The sequence below is a fragment of the Pelodiscus sinensis genome, chromosome 14 (genome assembly GCF_052426305.1).
Source record: "Pelodiscus sinensis isolate ZL-2025 chromosome 14, ASM5242630v1, whole genome shotgun sequence".
Lineage (NCBI taxonomy): Eukaryota > Metazoa > Chordata > Testudines > Trionychidae > Pelodiscus > Pelodiscus sinensis.
This window is the reverse complement of record NC_143065.1, coordinates 21,537,139-21,559,310: the sequence shown is the minus strand read 5'-3', so window position 1 is coordinate 21,559,310 and position 22,172 is coordinate 21,537,139. Positions and strand designations below refer to the sequence as shown.

Sequence of the window (22,172 nt, the reverse complement as noted above, 5' to 3'; positions counted from 1 at the left end):
GCAAAGGCGGGGGGGGGGGGGGGGGGGGAATCGACTAGTCCTTAGCATCCCTACTAGGGAGTGAAATATGCTCTTCTGTATCATTGGGATCCTAACTCAAGACATACTTAAACAAAATTCACATTGGAAGGAATAGGAGTTTTGACCGAATAAAAGATGGAAAAACTCAGGATTGCCCTTTAGTTCTAAGGCAGCTTTTCACAAATCACTGAATATGACTGAAAGCATCACATTATAAGAGAAGCATCTGAATTTGGCAGCCTTGAATTGTAGAATGACTAGAATAATCTTCACACTTTTCATCAGCAGAGTGAAAATTCTTCTGGGGAGCTCTCTGCGGAGTAGCTAGTCTCTGCTGCTCAAATGGCAGAGAGACTGGACTTAGTCCTACTGAATTAATGCTCAAGGCCCCTCCCCATTCTGCTGCCTGCTCTCACATCCCCTTGCTTTGCATAGTGCTGGAGGAATCCTTAACGGTTCCAGGAAGGCAGCTGTAAAGTCACTTGGTGCTGTTCAGCAGGCACAAAGTGACCTTAGTTGATTGAGGGCTTGGCCCTGAGGCCTCTCGGTGAACAGCAATGACTTTTATTGTTGCAAGCTAAAATCCTGCTCTGAATATTCCCAAAGAAGCCAGTAGAATAGGGCTGTAATTTAAAAAAGAATAGTTAGCTACTGCATTTTAACTCCGTTATATCCTCAGGAGCCAAAAACCTGAACTGCAGACTCCCTAGAGTTGCCAGATAGTTTCAGAAAAAATACTGGGGGGGGGAAGGGACCCTGAGAGTTAGGCCAAAAAAAAAAAAACCCCGTTAAGAAATATGTGGTGAGGCTTTTTGGCCCTAACAGGTTGTCAACGGCGGTCCGCCAACTTGCCTCCCTGCGCTGGGCCGGACAGCTCCCTTGTGGAACCCGGTAAGCACTAGGGTTGCCAGGCTGCCTCCGTATTGAGCCGGACAGCCCAGGATTTTTGCCTCCTGGCTGGGAAAAAATCAGAAAGTACTGGACATTTTAGGTGTCCGGTATTTTCCGAATTATTTTACCGGACAGGAGGCGAAAATACTGCACTGTCCGGTTCAATACTGGACACCTGGCAACCCTAACACTCCCTCTCTTTTCTCTGCCTAAATGGGTATCCTCACAAGCCTCAGAGACAGAGGGGATGAAAGCAGAGGCTTAGAAGAGATTCTCTGGTAACTGTTCATACTGCACTTTCCTTTGTGGTAGAGTCCTTCTTGTGTCTGTCACTCACTGCGGGAACCATGAAATCTGCAGCCCAAGTTTCTCGGGAATCTGTCAGATTAATGGCCATAGTCCCTTTGCTGGAAATCCTCACTCACACTAGAGCCCGCTAATCATGTATAAGGAATGACTCACATTAAGAAAAACTGAAGGATTTGGCTCATTCTTAATGAAAAACCCTATTCTGCAAAAGCTAACTCATGAAAATGGGGACTTAAAATCATAGAAGTGGAAGGAACCTCGGGAGATCAAGTGCGGCCCTCTGCTCCCATGGCAGGACCAAGCACCATCTAGACCAGGGTTTCCCAATCTATGGGTCGGGACCCAAATATGAGTCACCATTACATTTCAAAAGGGTCACCAAGTGTCTCCCCTCTCCTCCCTCTGTTTTTGAATTGCCTTGGGTCACTAAGTCTTCCTGAATTGTCAAAATGGGTGCCCATCTGGAAAGGCTGGGAACCGCTGATCTAGACCATTCCTAATAGGTGTTTGTCCAACCTGCTTTTAAAAATCTCCAATGATGGAGATTCCAGAACCTCCCTAGGCATTTTATTCTAGGGTTTAACCACCCTGACAGTTAGGAAGTTTTTCCCTAATGTCCAACCTAAACCTCCTTTGCTGCAATTTAAGCCCATTGCTTCTTGTCCTATCAGAGGTTAAGGAGAATATTTTTTCTCCCTCCTCCTTGTAACAACTTTTTAGGTATTTGAAAACTGTTATTATGTCCCCTCTCAGTCTTCTCTTTTCCAGATTAAACAAACCCAACTCTTTCAATCTTCCTTTATAGATCATGTTTTCTAGACCTTTAATAATTTTTGTTGCTCTTCTCTGGACCGTCTTCAGTGTGTCCACATCTTTCCTGAAATGTGACACCCAGAACTTCTGTAAATAAGCAAGGGTTTATAGTTTCTAGGCATACATATTAGCATCAAAGATGGTTAAAGCTGAACATTTATAAATCTCTGGGTGTTTGTTTATATACTGCTTCTCTTCCTACTCTCTTCCATCCCCCTCAGTGCAGCTGTGCAGGAGTGGGGCTTCTACTTTTGATAGCAAGAGGGAGTGGGGATGAGTGGAGCTCTGCCCCTGCAAGAGGTGGGACTAGGTGCTTAGCTTTCAAAGGCCATCACTGCAAGAGGTATGTTGCACTTTTAGCCCTCTAACCTGTGTAGGTAATTGTAAGCACATGAGTAGTCCCACTGATTTCAGTAGAACTGGTCACATTCTTAAAGGTAAGAACATGGACTGGTCTTTACAAGATTAGACCTTAAGATGTAACACATATCTCAATGTCATTCTTTGTCTCCACTTAGAGTGGGGCAAATATTTTCTGGAGAGAAAAGCAGATAGTTACCAACGGTTTGTGATTTCGTGTTGATTTCACTGAATTGTTTGGTCAGCAGGGGAAAGTGGGCGGCTAAAAAAAATTGTCCTATTTCCTCAGCCACATGATTTTGGGTCTTAGAGCTGGACTCTAGTTCCCCCGTTTTGTTCCTGCTGAGAACTTTAGCAAATCCATTAGTTTGCTGCTGATGTGTGTCACAGTGGGAAATTATTGCATGCACATTAGTTCCAGGATGCACCAGATCACGGCCTTTCAATGCTCTTGCCGCCTGGGGAGGAAATGGGTCATTTTGTCAAGTGTGTTATTTACTGAACAAGGAAAAGAATGCCTCCAAAACACATAACTAGCCTTAATGGTATCAGTAGCAAAGTGATTATATCCCGTATCAGTTTCTAAATGTAATTAAGTTTTAAAGTAGCACAGATTTAAATGTCCTATTCCATGCCATGACATTGGTCAAACTAAATTTTACAACAGTTAATTAAAAGTCTTTGACTTAAACACTGTTTGCCAAGTTTTATTCCACTGTCACTTGTATAGTCAAACTATAACCTCGTAAAATACCAGTTTACAATGAAAGTCTGAGCACAAATGTACCAGCAAAGGAAGGTGCTGAACATATGCTTATTGTATTTACTAAATTACATCACAACATCTACCTCAGGACATGGAACATCTTGTTACTTTTTGTGCAGTGTTGGTCTCATAGTGTGCTCATGTGAAATACAGTGTCACTTTGGTATGTCTGTCTTTTCTGTGGAAACCTCAGCCACAGACTGAAGTGAGATAATTCCACATTCCCTAACCCAAGAGACATGACGAATTTTTACATGACTCAAGAGTCAATGAGTGCAGGTCTAGCTTGGCTTCTGTTTATCTAGTTCAGACAATATCCTGAAACATGATACTGATTCGGCTAAATTTAAAACACTGTAATTTGGCAAAAACAATGTATAGTCACACCAGATTTTAATAAAGATCTAAGGCCAGTTTTTGTTCAGGCACATGACTGTGCATGACTTCCACTGAAGGCAATGAGACACTATTATGGGTATCTGAGATCAGAATTTGCCTTTAGTTATTAACTATTGTCTTGCTATCAACAGTACAAAAATGTTTGCCATGTGTTTCATTCATGAGAGTTCAATTTTACATTTGCTTCTTGGTGGCCTGATGCAGATATTTTTCTTTTGATAAAATAAATCCTAAGTGCACAAATAATTGAGAATCTGACCCAAAGCTCACTGAAGTGAATAGGAGTAGGGCTGCTCTGAAGTACAGCAGCTGGTTAGTGCCCTATGTTGGTCAGTTTGTCAGCTAGACATTGCTGGAGTTCAACAGGGCCGTGGCCAGGCCCTCTTTGTCCCTCTATGCTCCTTTTTGCCATAAGCTAACTGGGATGGCATTGGAATTATCTAAACTAATTGTGTCACATGGGGACAGAGAATCCCTTTGCATTGGTACAAAGGGAAAATGACAATGAAGAGAGTCTGGTTTAGATTTTCTAGTTCTAGTCTTTTGACAAGAAATCTGCATGTTCCAATGGAAGCTAGGATATTTTTTCCCCCAGGAACAAGCGAGTATTTGGTCATGCTCAAATATTTATAGTGCCATAACCTGATAACAGTGTATGACTGTTGTTTTCACAATAGAGAGACTTTTAAATTCTTTTGAGTAAGATTCATTGACTTGTGATTGTACAATATTTGCCAGTTGGATTGATTCTTTTCATCCCCTCACCCATAGTGGTTTCTTGGTTGTTCTTGGGTGGTGGAGAAATCCAACTTATTCAAAAAGTGTCTTAGTGGTTTTCTGGTCTGAATTTCACTCCAGAACAGAAGACCTTTGCTGCCTTATCCGGACATCTATAGCTCTAAGGCATCTATGGCTCAGTTTCTGCACCCTTGTTCTATAACGCATGTCCAATTAGGTTTGTTTCATAACATTGCCAGCTACTCATACACTGGACAAGAGACTTCACCAATAAACCAAAACCATTCATCAGTCTGCCATGTTAATCACCACATGGGCCAGACCTTTAAACAAGTTTTTATTTTATTTTTAGTGCCTCACTCCTCATACAATTCAAGTACAATTTGATTTGCAGTTTCAGGGTTTGTGTTGATGTACTTTTAGTTAAAAGTCTTCTGTAGCTTGTGCTGGAGAATGGTACACACATCCTGTAATGATAGTAAGCTTGGTTATCACCAGAGACAGAACATGGGATCATCAGAGCTAAAGTAAGAGCAGCTACAGCTTGAGCTAAAGGACTAAGGGCCATATTTTCAGAGGTATTTAGGTGTCTAAAGATTCCAGTGAGGTTAGGCACCTGATCTCCTTAGACGTTTTTGAAAATCTCACTTGACACCTATCTGCATCCAGAGCCTGAAAGGTATTTTGTTGTCCATATCCCTTAGCTAGCATCTTTAGCTGACTGCTAATTTCTGTGGGCTGAGTACAAAAAAGGGCACAAAACACATCCTGCTGTAAGGTGCACCACACTACAGCACCTATCCTCAGAAGAGCAGAATGAACAATGTGAGTCAACTAGAAAAACCAACGGTAGGGGCCCTACAGCAAAAGCTGATTTTTCAGTCATTTGAGAATCCTCTAGCACCTTATGCTAAGATGACTAATTGGTCCACGCGCTACTACATCTCTTGGGATGCAACCCAGAAGGAGAAGAGGGAAAAAGTGGCTTTAAGTTATCTTTGCATTCTGGGCTGATGCTGCTGGAGCCAAAATGGCATGGAGGTAAGTTCGAGCACCTCCATGGGTTATGCTAGCCTAGTCATACTCACAGCTGGATACGGACTGTGCTGCAGCCCCTAATTACTACAGGGCACACTCCTCCCATTCCCAAACCCTCTTCTCCCAGCCTCGGCACCTCCCCTGTGCTGAGGCCTTCAGAGAGTTGGGTGGGAAGAGAGACTCCTGGGTTCTGGGTCTGTCTTGTAGACATTCCCACGTGGGCTGGTGCTCAAGCTCTGAAAGCCAGCAAGAGGGCCTGGAGCTGGAAGGACTATATGGCTATTTTTAGCACTGTTGTGCAAGCTCATGGGCATGAGTCTATAGACCTGGACTCTGACGGTACATCTACACTGCGGAGCTATTCGGGATACCGGAAGTATCCTGAAATAGCTATTCTGTGTCTATTTACTTTGAAATAGATTTGAAATACAGGCAGTCCCCGGGTTACGTACAAGATAGGGACTGTAGGTTTGTTCTTAAGTTGAATTTGTATGTAAGTCGGAACTGGTACATACTGTAGGGGAAACTCTAGCCAAACATTTCTCCAGAGCTCAGTTTTATTCTCCCACACCTCACTTCCCTCAGTCCTTTATTCTCAAGCTGAGGTGTCTGCTGAGAAAAGCCGCTCCGCGTGTCCCTGGTCTGCTGGGGGGAAGGGAGAGGCGCTAGCTTCGTGTCTCCCTGGTCTGCAGGGGGGGGAAGCAGCTAGTGCGGGGTTGTCTCACCCCGTTTGTAAGTAGGGATCCGATGTAAGTCGGATCCATGTAACCCGGGGACTGCTTGTAATGGGCGGCTTATTCTAATGTCCTGGTAACCCTGATTCCATGAGGGTTAAGGGGCGATTTGGAATAGCGAATTATTTTGAAATTTGGCAGTGTAGACCATGCTAAATGATGAAATAAGCTATTTTGAGCTAAGGGTGCTGTGTAGACACACCCTGAGACTCTGAGTCTCATGGCTATGGGTTGTTTTTTGCACTGTACACATACTCTGTGGCTCCCATACACTGCCAGCCCAATGTACAGGGGTGTGGAGCATTCCCATTATCTCTAATAATGCAGCAACAGCATTCATTCCATTGGCGTACCATAAGGGTTGAATGTTGCTGCAGTGTCAGTGCGGAAACAGCTACCAGGACCTTGTCTTGTTTCATGTGCACAAGAAGAATTTCTTCCTTCAGAGCAGAAGGGATCTCTGTGAAAGTTTGGACCAAGCAGCAAGAGAACCTCAGAGGTCAGATAACAGGGGTCCTTTTGGATAAAGAAGGAATGTCACTCTGCTGTACAGGGAACACCCTGGAGCCACTGACGTCAATGGCAGGACCTGCATTGACGTAGGCAGGAGCAGGATTTTGTGCTGTGAACCCGAATGCAGGATGACCTCCTGGAACGCCACATGGAGGAACAGGCTTCGTACCAATTCAGATTTTATGCTAGGTCTGGTCTGAAATTGGCTCTTGCATGAGTCAGGAAAAGTCACATACTGATGCTCCCAATACCGTATTTGCTAGTAACACACGAGACCCATAGTTGGGCATTTCAATAAGCACTTCCGATTTCATCTTTACCAGTCTTCCTGCTAATACTCAGTTGCTTCATCAAATGTGTAGTCATAAACATACCTTTGTCCAGACACTTACTTCCAGCCATTCACAGATGTTTCCGCTCCAGCAGATTTCCCTTCCTCTCCTCAGCTGCACTGCAGTGGTCTGTGAATGGAGGTATTTCTTCCTGTAACCGCCAATGAAAGCATTTCAGGGCTCCCGGGTTTAGCCTCATTTTCTGCAATCTGATAATGAGAGAATTCAGACTTGGCTGGCACGACAGTGCCATTCACCACATGCCAAAAACTGGAAAAAATAACCTTGCTAATAGGATCTAGGCTCAAAAGCTGGATCTACCGAACACACTTGTCTCCTAAACAATGCTTTACATTCAAAAGAATCAGCTAGGAAGGCTTTGTGAAAGCCAGCTCCATGAAAATGGCATTTAACAATAGTTAAGGATACTCAGTGAAAACAAGTAAAAGCAGGACCCTGATTGTGCGGTAGCCCCATGCAGGTCTGTCTTGTAATCTGCCCTGCTTCTCTAATCTGCATCCATGGTGCTCAACTGAACCAAGAGAGCATCTGTAGCCCAGTCCTTCTGAGCCACTCAGAACAGCTCCCTTCACCTCCCCAAACGGCATGTTGGCTTGTGGAGAAACAAAGGAAAAGTGGAAAATGAGAAGGAAATAGAGGGCAGATTGGAAAAGGGGAGAGAGAGAGAGAGAGAGAGAGGTGGCAACTGTGTGTCTACCTGTTATGCAAGTGACTCCAGAAAGGTTATAGGATGGCCAGGCCCATCTGTTAATTCAGCCGTGGCCAACCTGCGGCTCGTGAGCTGCATGCGGCTCTTCCCCCCTATGGCTTGTAAAGCTTCCCCCACACCCTTGAAAACCGCCCTCTCCTCCCAGCTCCCTGTGCTCACTGGGGTAGGGGAGCCGTCCGGCACTGCCATTAAAGATGGAGTATAAAGATGGTGTCAGCAGCTGGGAGCCTGATGTGGCCAAAAAGCCTATAAACACTTTTTTTCCCCCGACCAAAGGCGACTGGGGACACCTTCCTTCACGCTGCATCCACTGATATCTTGGCTCTTTGCCTGGAATGGGTTGGCCACCCCTGTGCTAATCCATTGCAATCAAGCTCCAGCAAAATAGTCTGGGACCCTATGGTGAAATGTGTAATCCCCAGAGGTGATTAAAGGGTAAACTGGAGCTGGCAAGATACATGGTTGCACCTGGAGAGAATGGCTAGGCCTAAGTGAAGGTGAAGCCTGGCCGCAGAGAAGCTGAGTAGAAGTGGGCTGCAGGGAGAGAAGAAAGGAACCCTGCAGTCAGTAGCATAGCCTGGAACCTGGAGATACAGAGTAGCCACTAGATTGGAGCACAATTCTGCAGTGTGCCCTGACAAATTCAGGTTCATATTTAGGTCAAATTCAGGTTCATACACACATTCAGACTACATAAGTAATTGCACATTTTTAAACTTTTGAATTAATTCTTCATTTTAATTTAAAAAGTTGTGTGTATTTTGGGAATGACCAAAGAGCCATATTTGATTCCATGCTCAGACAGATTTGGCTCGAAAGCCATAGGTTGCAGACCTCTGTTCTAGTGGAAGACTTTGCAAAAGCCAACAGGTACTAGAACTGCAGGAGACGCGCTGGAGAAGAACTGAGTTCTGCCTGTTTTGATCATAACAATCTGTCTCTTTCTTCAACGGAGTTGAGAAAAGCATAGCTAACCACTGTGACAGCAGCTTGTGTTTACATCTTCACTCTGCCTGAGACCATGGGCACCAGGTGGGTAAGCATGTGAGGAGATAGTGTGTGAGCGTTGATTCTGTTGATACTGCAAGCAGGGCAGCTTCTCCATGAATGTTCATTCTCCCCCACTCCCCCCCAAGCCTGGTAATCAAATCTGGAAGAGTGAATGATAAACAACAGCCGTTGTTTCACCACGCGCCTAGGTCAATACGGGGGCTGGTATTGTTTTTCCTCGAATATTTTAAAGAAAGCCAGATAATCAGCTCTCTAAACATGCAGAAATCAGCATTACTGTCATCTTGCCCCTGCTACAAGTTACATGGAAAAATATGGATTTACATAGTTGGCACTGTCCCTTTTTATTGTTTTCACCAAGGGGAACACTGAAATCCAGAGAGGTGAAGCTATTTCCTCAGGCCACACAAATGGTAGTGCCACTTATGAAAAGCCTTACAAACTGCAGACATAGGCAGTGTTGCCAGCTTGTGATTTGGAGGGCTTTTCTTAAAGGTCCAGCGAGTAGGAATCATGAACATTTCTAATTCTTGTGGTTTCAGAGAAAAGCTTGACAATTCGAAGCATGTCCAGCTTGAAGGTGCACAAACCAGAAGGCAAGCAAAGAACTTTTATTATTTTTAAAAGTCTCTTGATTTTTGCATATCTGGGGTTGGCAAAACCATATTAGAAAACCACCAGTTGTGAGGCATTTTCCTTTATTTCTGATTGCTAAGTCTGATCCCCTCTCTGTAGTATTAGTGACTGACAGCAAGGCAGAGAGATGCAGTTGAGCCAATCTCAGCCCTTAGCGTAGACAGTGCTAGGTTAATGGAAGATTTTTTTCTTTCAACCTAGCTACTGCCCCTCAGAGGTGGATTTAGTACAGCAATGGAAGAACCTGTACAACTGTAGCATTTGTAACGTGGACATACCTTAACACATTGGCTGTGTCTAGACTGGCAAGTTTTTCCGGAAAATCAGCAGCTTTTCCAGAAAAACTTGCCAGCTGTCTACACTGGCCACTTGAATTTCCGGAAAAGCACTGACGATCTCATGTAAAATCATCAGTGCTTTTCCGGAAAAACTATGCTGCTCCCGTTTGGGCAAAAGTCTTTTTCTGAAAGACTTTTGCCCAAAAGGGCCAGTGTAGACAGCATAGTACTGTTTTCCGCCATTTTTGCGATCGGGGCTTTTTTGTGGAAAACCGTGTCTAGATTGGCCACGGACGCTTTTCCGCAAAAAGTGCTTTTGCGGAAAAGCATCCTGCAAATCCAGATGTGCTTTTCCGAAAATGCTTTTAACGGAAAACTTTTCCGTTAAAAGCATTTTTGGAAATTCATGCCAGTGTAGACGTAGCCATTCTGTTGGACCTCTCTCTGCAAAAGGATCCGCTTCTCCTGCTGGAGGTAATTCTCTGCTCTCCGCTCGCTTATTCTGACCTGGAGAATGAAATTGATTGGGAGGAGAGGAGCTACATTGTACAGCAATACATGAAATTACACCAATGAGATGAGATGAAGGGGCAGAGTTAACTAGAAACCTGCAAATAATTCCCAAAACGAGTTAAAAGAACAAATGATTTAATGGGTTTCAGCCACAATGCCAGCTGTCAGTTTTGGCCATTTTACAATCAAGTTTCTCTGGGGGTTTTTTGTGTGTATTCTTCCAGATTTTTGTCCCTCATCTGCTGTTGTGTAAAAGATCATGGGGATCGGAGAAAGGACTCTCTTCTGCACTGGGATCTGATGCCTGTATCCATCAGATGTTGTGGGACTCTCAGCTGCAGGCATCCCATCAGAGCCATGGTCACCAACCCGTCGATCACGATCGACTGGTCAATTGCGAGGCCTCGACCAGTCGATCGCGAGGCGTTTGGGCACCCCCACCCCCCTATTTTCCCCCTACCCCAGAGAAGCCTCACTACCTACCTCTAGTATAGTGCCGACTTCCTGCGGTGTGGACGGAAGTCCTGTCTGAAGCCTGCGTCAATTCTGGGGTTCCGGAAGTGCACGGGCTGCTCCCCTTCCACAGCTCTGTTGCGTGCTGGGGGAGGGGGCATCGACCCCGGAGGAGGAGTGCGACGGCTTCCCTGTGCCGCTGGCGCCAGAGGGGTGAGTCGAGCGCAGGGGTTTCCCTGCGCCACGGGAGCAGGGGTCGGCCCTGGGATTTGGCCGGGGCAGGAGGGGCGAGGGTTTGGCCGCGCTGCGGGAGGGGAGGGGGTTTGGCCCCGGGGCAGGCGCCCGCGGGTGTTGGCCATGCTGTGGGAGGGGACAGCAGGGGAGGTTGGCCGGGCCGGGCCGCACCGTGGGAAGGGGGTTTGGCCCTGGGGCAGGCGCCCGCGGGGGTTGGCCATGCTGCGGAAAGCTGTTGGCTGCGCTGTGCCGCAGGAGAGGGGGTTTGGCCCTGGGGCAGGCGCCCGTGGGGGTTTGGCCCTACCACGGAAGAGGGGGTGTTTGGCTCTGGGGCAGGCACGCGCGGGGTTTCCCTGTGCCGTGGAGGCGGGGGGGAGTCGGGCCTGGAGGAGGCTCGTGCTGGCTTCCCTCTATAAACACGCGATTTTAATTTTATATATCGCATAATTTAAAAATAAACTGTTTATCAGAGTGTGTAAGTAAGGGCTGAGGATAGCAAGTGATGGACAGGAGGAGAATAGAGAGGGCGGGGGTTCAAGGAAGGGGCGGGGCTGTAGATCTTCGCCTGTTCTGAGATTTAAAAAGTGATCTTGGGTGTAAAAAGATTGGAGACCACTGCATCAGAGGATCCTGATCCAGGATCAGGACCATCAGCCTAGATTCAAAGGTGCTTAGAAGCCTAACTTCCCTTGAAATCAGTTGTCACGGGTCACTGATGTGGTGTTTTCAGGGTTTTCTACCATCCTCAGCTGACTTTCTTCCATTAGAGGGCATTAGACCCTGGGCCAGAATAGTTCTTAGCCCTAACTAGAGGCCAGGGCCAGCCATCTCCTGCTGTCACTTTGTGTTTCCAGAGGCCGCTTACTGCAGGGGTTTTGTCCCTTCATTGTCCCAGGCCTGTCTGCCTTCCTCTTCTTTGATGAGCTTTCTTCTTTTATAGCAGGTCTCTTTTACCCTATTGATTGCCGCTGTGGTGCCTGCCTTCAGGACTGGCAGTTAATTTGTGGCAGCTCTATAGGGTGTGGCCGAGCTGCCCATGGTCTCAGGCAGAGTGAAGATGTAAACACAAGCTGCTGTCACAGTGGTTAGCTATGCTTTTCGCAACTCAGTTGAAGAAAGAGACAGATTGTTGTGATCAAAACAGGCAGAACTCAGTTCTTCTCCAGCGCGTCTCCTGCAGTTCTAGTACCTGTTGGCTTTTGCAAAGTCTTCCACTAGAACAGAGGTCTGCAACCTATGGCTTTCGAGCCAAATCTGTCTGAGCATGGAACCAAATATGGCTCTTTGGTCATTCCCAAAATACACACAACTTTTTAAATTAAAATGAAGATTTAATTCAAAAGTTTAAAAATGTGCAATTACTTACCTGTAGACAATAAAGACTATTCTTTCACATACTGGGGAGCGGAGAGCCACTCCAGGCCCCTGGGCAAGGCGGGGAGGGGGAGCGCCATGCTCCTGGAAGGGGTGGGGCTGAGGGTGGAAGGGGCAGGGCCAAGGGCAGCCAGCCCTCAGCACTGCTCGGACTGTGGTGCCCCCCCTCAGCGCTGCCTGGAGCATGCCGTACAATGCCCCCGCCTCCTGAGGCAGCCCTAAGAGCTGCAGTACTCTGTCAGCAATGTAAAGGGCTGACGCCCTGGACCCCTTTGAATCACTGGGCCCCCTTTTCCCCTCCCCCTGTCAGCAGGCCTGCTCTCGCCACTTCCACCTCTGCTTGCTGTGGGGTTTGTAGACCCTGTTATAGAGCCTTGCTGGCTATCCTGAGGACAGAGTGGAACTGGCTCTACACCAAGCACTGCCAAACGCAGAGTAAACAAACTGGAAAATATTTCCCTAAGGTCTTTCATTGAGAGCAATCTCTGGGATTACTCACAGCAAGAATAAATTGAAACAGTTTCTGAGAGAAGAGGGTCTTTGACTGTATTCCTAGAATGACAGTAGCCCAGTGAGTGAGACACTTCACTACTGCATCCTGCATGGAACTTGATTCGTTTCCCACGAGAACGTTATGCTTGTGGTGCATTTAATCTCAATCTTTATTTAGGCATGTAGGGCTGGGTCTCCCTCCCAATGAAGTCTCTGGAAATCTATCCAAAGGGGTAGGACCGAGCTTTAGGACAATCTGATGTCTGAACTCTGAGGGCATGTGCATATTGCAGTTCTGATGTTTAAGGCACTAATCCAACCCCTCCACTTTATGCAGTTGTAAACCTGTATAACTATCAAGGAACAGTATTTTAAAGCAAGTTTTTTTTTCTAAAACCATCTCTCTCTGATTACTTCTGTGGTGCTGTGTCACTTACAGTTAAGGCCCTTTGGAATTTCTGTGTTTGTCTGGCCTGACCTTGTTGTGGCTGGAGTCAGATTTTTCTTTGTTTACTGCGGCAAGGATCTTGGAAGGATGCTTCAGCAAAGAGCTGCTTCTGTCCAGATCTGATAAACAGTGGAGTTTAAAGTTCTCTGTGCAGACTACTCATTGAAATGCAAAACCTAGGATAGTTACACTCTTGTCTGCTATCTCCAGTAATCCATGATAATAGCAATCATACCTCCTTCCTTAAACCAGACTCTTGCAGGATTATATACTGCACAATATAAAAAAGAGAACTGTCTGTTCTACAATAAGCAGGGTGCATGAAAGTTATAACCAAGAGAACAGCACATCTGCATTATGAGTGAGTTGCACTTTATTAGGCTTCTCCTGGACTCAGGCAACAATCCTCTCTAGATTTCCTAACCCAGTGTGCTACTGCAGATATTTTCTCTCTCTGCCCACCTGTACTCTGACTAAAATCTTGTTCCCACTGAAGTTAATGACAGAACTCCTATGTCTACACTACACGCTTTGCTGGAAGAGGCATAAGGATCTTGTGCAAAAAGGAAACGTCCACATTGCTTGTTTTTGCACAAAAACGGACCGGAAGAGATTATGCAAATGAAGCATGAGAAAATGCTAATCTGCACTTCATTTGCATTGCCTATTCTGGCAAAGCGCATAGTGTAGACATACCATTGACGTTAGTTGGGTCAAAATTTCACCCTTGAGATCTCTATTTCTTAGTGGAGATTCTCCACAGTTACTTTTAAAATCTCATTGTCTGGAATTACAGCTCACTGGTCTTGCAGCAGGGTGGATATTGCTTCGCAGGCATTCACAACACTTCTGTTTTTCATGATCATTTTTGCAAGCGGCTTCTTTTCCTTTGCAAGCCCGTGCCCAGAAAGCTAGCATTGTACATGTATTTTAATGCTGTGTGTGTTCGTGTCATCTTACTATGTGATTTAAGTGATCAAACAACTCACGTACTGAGTTTGAGTGATTCATAGGTTGAAATATATTCACATAAAACTTTGATCAATTTTGAATCGTGAACAAGTTTGGACAATTTCCACTCTGTTCAAAGATGACTTGCAACAGGAAAAGGGGCTAAATTCAAAGGTGAATAATGTGGGGTTTTCCCTCTAATTATGAATAAAAATATTTAGCTTTAAACTCTTTATTGCTAATAATTATGCAAGAGGGCATTTATATTGCAAATAATAAAAATAAGTGTATATCCTCCTTCCCAGCAAATGCCTTTCCCCTGGCCTCAGGCTCTATGAATACAAGATACAGAGCAGTTGGATAGGAGGAGAAAGACCCTGACCATTCCCCAGCACGCTTGTGGGTGTTTCTGCATTATGTACCAAATAGCATGTCCAGAATTTTCCCACTCATGAAATCAAGGTGACCTTTTTCTAACTTCCAGGAACAGAATTGCTTTTCTATCTCCAGTCCATGCATGCTTTCCCTGGTTTGCTTTCAATGTTTAAAGAGCTGTTAAATGATCCCTTATCTCATCTGTGGTTTCTGGCATGGATCTCAGCTGGACTTAGAGTTTCTTTCACTCTTCAGATTTCCTTTATCAATAAATTACCTGCCCTATCTCTTCAAGACTTTGGTGTTTGTCTTCCATCAACCTCGTCACAGATGGACAGATTGCAGACTAAAGGTGTACTTTCAGGTTCTGCATTTCTTTCCATTTTCATAGCCTTGTTCACATTGTCAGAGTCTCATCTGGTAGCTCCATGAAAGTCACCAGCTGAAAATCTGGACTAATAATTGCTCGTTTTGGGAGAAATTCTTATAAAATGTTTTCTTTTATGTCCTAGAAGTTGTTGGATACCAAGACACATAAATCTGTATAAAAAAGACACAGGTAAAAAAACAAATGTGAGTAACTGCATATACTGATGTGGGATTTACTCCAATCTGCTGGAATACCATTTCATTGCCTACATGCCAGGATCACACCTCCATGAGGCTGATGTCATTTTGAGTCCATTTAAATCTGTATCTGGCATAAATATAAACCTCTTTTTTTTTTTTTAGTTAATAAATGAGAGACAAAGGGCTGATTCCTCTGCAGTCAAGATACTGCCTATACCAGGAGGTACAAACTAAAACGGCAGCATTCTAAAGACCAAGGGACTGAACTTGGTATTTCTGCTTACTAAATGGAAGGGCCTTTACTTGCACCATGGGTTGCTTGTTGCGGAAGTGGCAAAGAAAGTGCATCTTGCCCACTGCAAGTAAAGAAATGTGTGCAAACTTCACATAAACAAGGTTGCTTTGCTGTGTGCAGCACACTGAGGAGAGAAGTGCGCCTGTCAGCCGACGGTCAGGGCAGTGTGTGCGTGTGTGTTACACCCAAGTCTTCAACTGCTGAGACACAAAGTCTCGTTGCAGCGGGCAGCCTAGGAGGCTGGAGGGCGCCCCGAAAAATAGTTTAACGTCCGTGACTTTACTGCTAGGACCGAAGTCCCGTCCCAGAGGGTAGCCAAACAGGCTAACAGACGCCCCAGTGTGTACAGGAAGAGCTTATTACACTTCAGATTTTAGCTGCTAGAATTCATAATTCCTTCGCAGCGGGCAGCCCAGGAAAGGCTGAGAAGTGCCCCAGTGGACCCTGTCACCTGGGAGTGACACAGATCCAAATGCCCAAGCTCTTCCTATAACTGTCCCTTTATGACCGGCTGAAGTTCTTTTAAATTGTGCTTGGTTCTATTACAGCAACTGAAGGAGTCAGGTTAAAACTTAAAGGCTACGTCTACACTGGCCCCTTTGCCGGAAGGGGCATGTAAATTTCAGCAGTCGTCGTAGGGAAATCCGCGGGGGATTTAAATATCCCCCGCGGCATTTAAATAAAAATGTCCGCCGCTTTTTTCCGGCTTTTAAAAAAGCCGGAAAAGAGCGTCTAGACTGGCCCCGATCCTCCGGAAAAAGTGCCCTTTTCCGGAGGCTCTTATTCCTACTTCGAAGTAGGAATAAGAGCCTCCGGAAAAGGGCACTTTTTCCGGAGGATCGGGGCCAGTCTAGACGCTCTTTTCCGGCTTTTTTAAAAGCCGGAAAAAAGCGGCGGACATTTTTATTTAAATGCCGCGGGGGATATTTAAATCCCCCGCGGATTTCCCTACGACGACTGCTGAAATTTACATGCCCCTTCCGGCAAAGGGGCCAGTGTAGACGTAGCCAAACAGTTACAGGTTTATTTGAGGAAGCTTATAAATCATATGGTTGCAATGGCTATTGTTCTATTTCTTAACTACTAGCAAAATATAGATCTTAAAAATGGTTACAAAGAAGATAAAGATAGAAAAATAGAAATAATGGTACCAAGTGACAGCTTACTCTTTCTATGTGTACACTTAAGACAGAGGACCACATCCAGGTACAATTTTTACCCCCTTCTGTGCCTCTCGACTCCAGCATGTCAGGCCAGGGCCGGTCCCTCAATTCCTAGGAAAGACGAAAATACGAGGTGGGCGTCCCCATAGAATCTCAGGAGGTCAAACACCTAACCCGACCAGCAGGTAGAGGGTAGAATGACACTCAAAGTGAGTGTGTGCTGGACCTATCTTATATACCCATAGGGTCACGTATTTTCTCTTTCTTATCTGTAATGCCAAATGGGGCTGGTCTGTCTTTTGTGAGACCAGTTCTTACAAGGGAGTTGTGAACTTAATTTACACTTGTAAGAGCGATAACTAAATTGGAATTACTGGGGATTCTTTTCTCAGTGGGAAATTCCTCTCCCAGGGACTGTGTGTGTGTTCGAATCAATATGGGTGCCAGCCGGGGCAGTTCTCGCAGCCTCGAGGCCAGCTTATTGACTTAATCGCTCTCTCTCTCTCCACATATCTGTTTTTTCAGCTTCTCAGGATCAGATGAGCCAGCATAGACTATGCTGATTTTACTGCTCCTTCTCTGCCCTGTATGCTTCAGAGAGGCAAATAAGATGGATGATATGGGGGGTTGGTCTGTCTGGCTACAGCGCCTTGGCAGTGCACAGGGCAGACCTTCTGTGTGTAGAACAACATAGTGGATTGGGTGTGGCTTGCAAAAAGATAGGTTCCTCTACCAGTGGCCATGTCTATCTTGACAATCTTTTTAGGTCCTATATATGGCCCCATCACCATGGTATTTGAGTGCCTGCAGTACATTACTCTCTGCCCCAATCGGCCACAAAAAGTATGTTATATAAAAAAGCTTTCCCCCAAACAACTTTCTTGACATAACAGAAGGACTCATCTGTTAGGCATAGGGTGCTCCCAGTGACTTGTGCTATAGTGGAACAATGTGGAAAGGACGGGACTGGCTGCTGACTGTTCTGCTGGGTTGCTTATGACCAAGTATTTGGGACTGGTTCTTCTCTTGTGCTTTTACTGATGTGACCCCATGGACTTCCTGATTTATACCTGTGTAATGGGAGGAGATTCAGAACCTTGTTTCCTTCTCCTGTTTCCTCTGCTGTTCACCAGTGGTGTTGATCTGCATTCACTATTGTGCCTTGGCTGCTACCCCTTACTTATCCAGCAGAGGTGTCGAGGTTGAGCGGAGTCTGCAGGATCTTTTATGGCTGGTCTGTGTCACCAACATGCTACCGTTCCTTATTATGGACAAATTTGGCAGAGATCGATTCCTCCATCCAGTTCCTTCTCGTAGACTGGCATATTTATAAAGATCTCTATCTCGCCACCTTTCTCAGTTATTATACAGTGTTTCTAAAGCATGGATCACTATGGTATCTATGCATCTGGGGATAGTAAGAGCGTAGCTATGTGCCTCCTATTCAGTGTGTTTAATGCATACTCTTGCACTCAGCAAGCTAATCAGAGTCTGAATTTTCATGGTTCTCTCTTTTTCCTCCCACTCCTCACAGCCCACTTCCATCCTACCCACACCCAATAGTACCATGCAAAGAAATATAATGCCCACAGCACTAGAACTCTCTGCACAAACATTAATCGAAATATTACTGTTTAAACAACTGTTCAGTGTGAAGAAACAGCTGCACCCTTCTTTTCTCCTCATGCATCACATGTACCGCTGTGGTCTCACCACCAGCCTTTCCATACGCAAAGGCTACCGAGACACAAGACAGCAGACGCTCACTGTGGCTGGCATAAAGTTTAAACCTCACTTACTCACTGCTTCCTTCCAACCCCATTCAATGGCACTGCAAGTCTATTGCCACACGGAGGGAATTGAATCTCTGCGCCAGCTGGCTTCAAAGGAACAGTCATAAGGAGGAAGAAGGAAATGATTTCAAATGAGAAACTGAAGTTGTTACAGAAACGGTCCCCGAGGATGGGAGCAGGAACTAAGGATGATTCACTGTAGGCGTGTGGCTTCTGCCGGACAAATCATGTGTCCTCTAGGCAGTGTGGCAATACATAATATATACAAAAATCACTCCCACTGCTTGCCCTGAGATCTAGGGAGAGCACTTTCTCAAGACAAGCAAGAACAAGCATGGCAAAAAAAAAAAAAAAAAAAAGAAAGGTGGCAGCCCTCCTCCATGTAAGTAATGGCTTCTCAGAGCCACTCAGCTATGTGAGATGGCAATGCTTGGTTTATGGTTGGTGGTTGTGTTTAAGTTTTGTAGTACAACTCATCCAACAACTGGAACAGCAAGATCTGATCTACTGCCTTTTCTGTTTCATCTCCAAATACTTTCCGCTCAGTTTGGAATGTGAGCTCTCTGTTTGTTTCCATTCCCTTTGTGATAGGGGCGGAATTCATCTCAGGGGAAGAGAGGGAGGCATGTTCTTGAGAACAGATTCATAGATTCCAGGGCCCTTGTGATTTTCTAGTCTGATGTCTTGTACAACACACAGGCCACGGAGCTTCCCTAAGATAATTCCTAGAGCAGATCTTGTATAAAACATCCACTCTTAACTGAAAAATCCCCAGTGACAGAGAATCCCCCCCAGACTCTTAGTTATCCCCCTGGTTAATTACTCCCACCATTGAAAATGGACCCTTTATTATATTACTATAGCATGAAGAATGTCACCGTCTAATTGGAGCAGCATCAAGAAAGCACCCCCCCTTATGTGATTTCAATCTGAGGGTACATAGGGAGTGGATTTAGACCAGTATCCTTTCTGTCCAGGATCATTGCCAGGAGACTCAATGTATAGTAGTAACAAATTATAATGAGTTAACTTGTCTCCAGTGGCAGAAAAGTCCACAGGTTTCAGCCCATGGTGTTCCCTCCTAATTGTTCTGTGCCAAGCATGGGAGGGCCCCACTCTCATGTTCTCAGTGAGGCTGACATCCCATTAAACCAGGGATGATGGACCAAGAACTGTACAGATCAAATGATACTTGCAAATAACAAAGCTAGTTGCATAGTGGATTGGGCCCAGATCCTCATAAGTATTTAGGCACTTAGTTCCCATTGATTTCAGTGGAAGGTAGGAACCTTCACATTGCTGCCAGGACACCCCACACTGCCCCTTTCCCATACAGAAAATCTCCCTTCCCTGCAATTAGCACAGGCCTGGGCAAAATACGACCCGTGGGCTGGATTTGGCCCGCCAAGCCACCTGATCCAGCCCAATGGAAGCAGTGGGGAGCACCAGGCAGGCTCCCCTGCTTGACCCACACACTGCTCCAAAATACAGCTGTGAAGCACTTTCTCTTTGAGTCCGGAGGGGAGGGAGGAAGATTCAGATGCTGCTCCCACCCCCAGCACAATCCCATTGGCCGGTTTCTGGACAGAAACCGGCCAATAGGAGCTACTTGTTTGAATAACAGGCAGTCACAAAGCACAACCCGGCTCTCTCACTCAAACACATGTCTGAGCAAGCAGAAACATTTTAAGCTCTGGAAGCAGGCAGGCAGGCTGGTAAGTCTCCTGGTGAGAACCTGCCTCTGATACCTCAGCCCTTCCCTTCCCCAAACCTCTGCCCCACACTCCTGCCTCACTATGCTACATGCACCCATAGCTACTCTCAGATATGGCACCCCATCTTCTGCCTGAGATCACAATCCCTCCTACGCTAGGTTACATCCCAAAACCCTGCACCCCATTTCCCTGCCCTAGGTCACAACCACCTGCTTCACCCAAACTCCCTGCCAGACTCCATTCTCCCTCCTGCAACCCAATCCTTTATCCCAAGATCCCTTCTGCACCCAGCCTCCATCCCAGACCCCACGTCTCCTGCATTAATACCATGGAAGAGTACAGCCCTCAACCACTTTCCAAAATCTTGAGAGTGGTCCCCCATCAAAAATGATTTCCCACTCCTGCATTAGCAGCTGTTTCTCCCCATCTGCACTCCACAGCCATTCTTCTGGAGAGGAATTTACCATATGGGGAGATGGGGATGGGTAAGTCATCCAACACAAAATACTGTTGGTTGGCTCACCATTTTGTATTGCAATGACCGATCTCCACGAAGCTGAAGAGTGGGACAGTACATTGCCGAGCAGCTCTCCAGAACCTGCCACTCTCTGTCCAGCAGAGCCCACCCCTCGGTCGCACACTAGATGGACTTCCAAAGGCTGATAGAAGTGGGACTATACTCCAGAAGTGGGACTATACTCCTGAGCAGGCACTCCCTTCTTCCATACAAGCCGTGCCCCAAATCCACTCAGTCCAGCTCCCATCCAGACACAGGGGCTAGTCAAACCCAGTGTTTCAGGACTATTTTGTTTTCAATGTATTGTAGTAGTTGAGTGAAAGAGACCACTAAGGGCATGTGAGGGCACTCATGTAACGCCGGCAGCAGAGCAATCAGAATCTCCAACTAATTACCTCTTCCTTACATTTTATCCTTTCTCAAACCTGCTGCTGCACTGTTTGCATGATTTCCCTGTGATCCAGTCACATATAGAAGGAAGTATGTTCTCACTGAACCCCCGGGAGGAGCAGTGGGGTACAGCTCTTACTTGGAGATACTGGAGCTCAGTATTTTTTCAGATACTGCTCCCATTGTGCATTGTGTAAAGTACAGAATGGAGGCTGTCAATTCAATGCTTTAGAGTCAGCCAGAGCCTGTTTGTTTTCCCACCCATTGATAGAATAATCTGCTAATGGCGGGAAAATAACATCTTCCCATTACAATCAGAATGGACTAAAGCTACTACAAAGGCTATTGGCCCTGGAGGTCGCACTTGTCACTTGCCAGAATGGCTCAGACCCATGGGCTGTCACTCTGAATCCTGCCTAGTCTGCTTCCAGCCAGCACCAAGATACGTCAGAGGAAAGTATAAGAACCCTGCTGTAAACCCATGTAGAATAATTTGCCCCCTCCCTTCCAAACGGGCCTTGCTTTAAATTTGCCTCCTCCCCCCAGCTCTCCAAGGAAATCAGGCCTTCAGTACCTTGTCTTCCAGTCCTCTTCCTGGTGGGGGCCCTCTATAGACAGGGGCTGTGAGCTGTTGCCACTCTTGCATATGCTCAAGACCAAGCTTGAATACAGCCTTTGCATTTTAATGTTGGGGACTTCCCAGGATTGCTAATGGTGTGGCTGGTTGGGTTTGTAATCCACGGGGCTGCCAGGTGTCAGCTTCTCAACCAGAAAGTCTGCTTGAAAAGGGAAAACGGCAGTGTCTGGGCTGCACCACTGATTGGCTGGTGATAGTCTGGCTCCCTGCAGTAACCAGCTTATGCCACCAGGGGATGGGAAGAGCTGCAGCAGCTGCTGGAGCAGGGGTGGCTCCACTTAGCAATCGCTGCTCTTTGCACCCCCCAGCATGATGGCAAGAACTGGCTGGCTCCAAGACTGGGCTCCGAATTAAGGAGCGGCGCTGTCTAGGGATGTGTGTAACTGCCCCTCCTCATCCCACTGTGCCCCAATTTTCTCCACTGCCCCTTGCTCTGGGGACTGACCTTTGCCATGCCCTAGCTGGGTGTGCTTTGCATCAGCTTCTTCCAGCCCAGTGCTGCAGGCAGCAGGTGAACCATGGGACATAGGAGAGCAGGAAACAGGGGTGAGTGGTGGAGATCAGGAGATGATGGGGGATAGGTGGGACAGGAGATCTGGATTCCGAGGAGGGCGTGTGGCCTAAAAAGAAGGGACTGTTCAGTGCATTCAGTTTTCAGGGATTAGAAAGTTGACCACCCTACT

The 22,172-nt window shown here is 46.1% G+C and overlaps 1 long non-coding RNA gene across 6 annotated transcripts in view; it reads right to left on the bottom strand.

Moving 5' to 3' along the window:
* Positions 1-4,360: 4,360 nt before the first annotated feature.
* The window catches only part of LOC112545051 (uncharacterized), a 68,815-nt gene continuing 51,003 nt past the window's right edge, over positions 4,361-22,172 (bottom strand). Inside the window, exons 4-8 of one of the 6 annotated variants that reach the window (XR_012895771.2) lie at positions 16,441-16,548; positions 14,687-14,949; positions 13,073-13,202; positions 6,957-7,123; positions 4,361-4,764 (exon numbers count right to left, since the gene is read on the bottom strand). This is a non-coding gene — a long non-coding RNA (uncharacterized LOC112545051). The remainder of the gene's footprint in view (positions 4,765-6,956; positions 7,124-13,072; positions 13,203-14,686; positions 14,950-16,440; positions 16,549-22,172) is intronic. The other 5 variants (XR_012895764.2, XR_012895765.2, XR_012895767.2 and 2 more) reach the window with 5 other exon arrangements.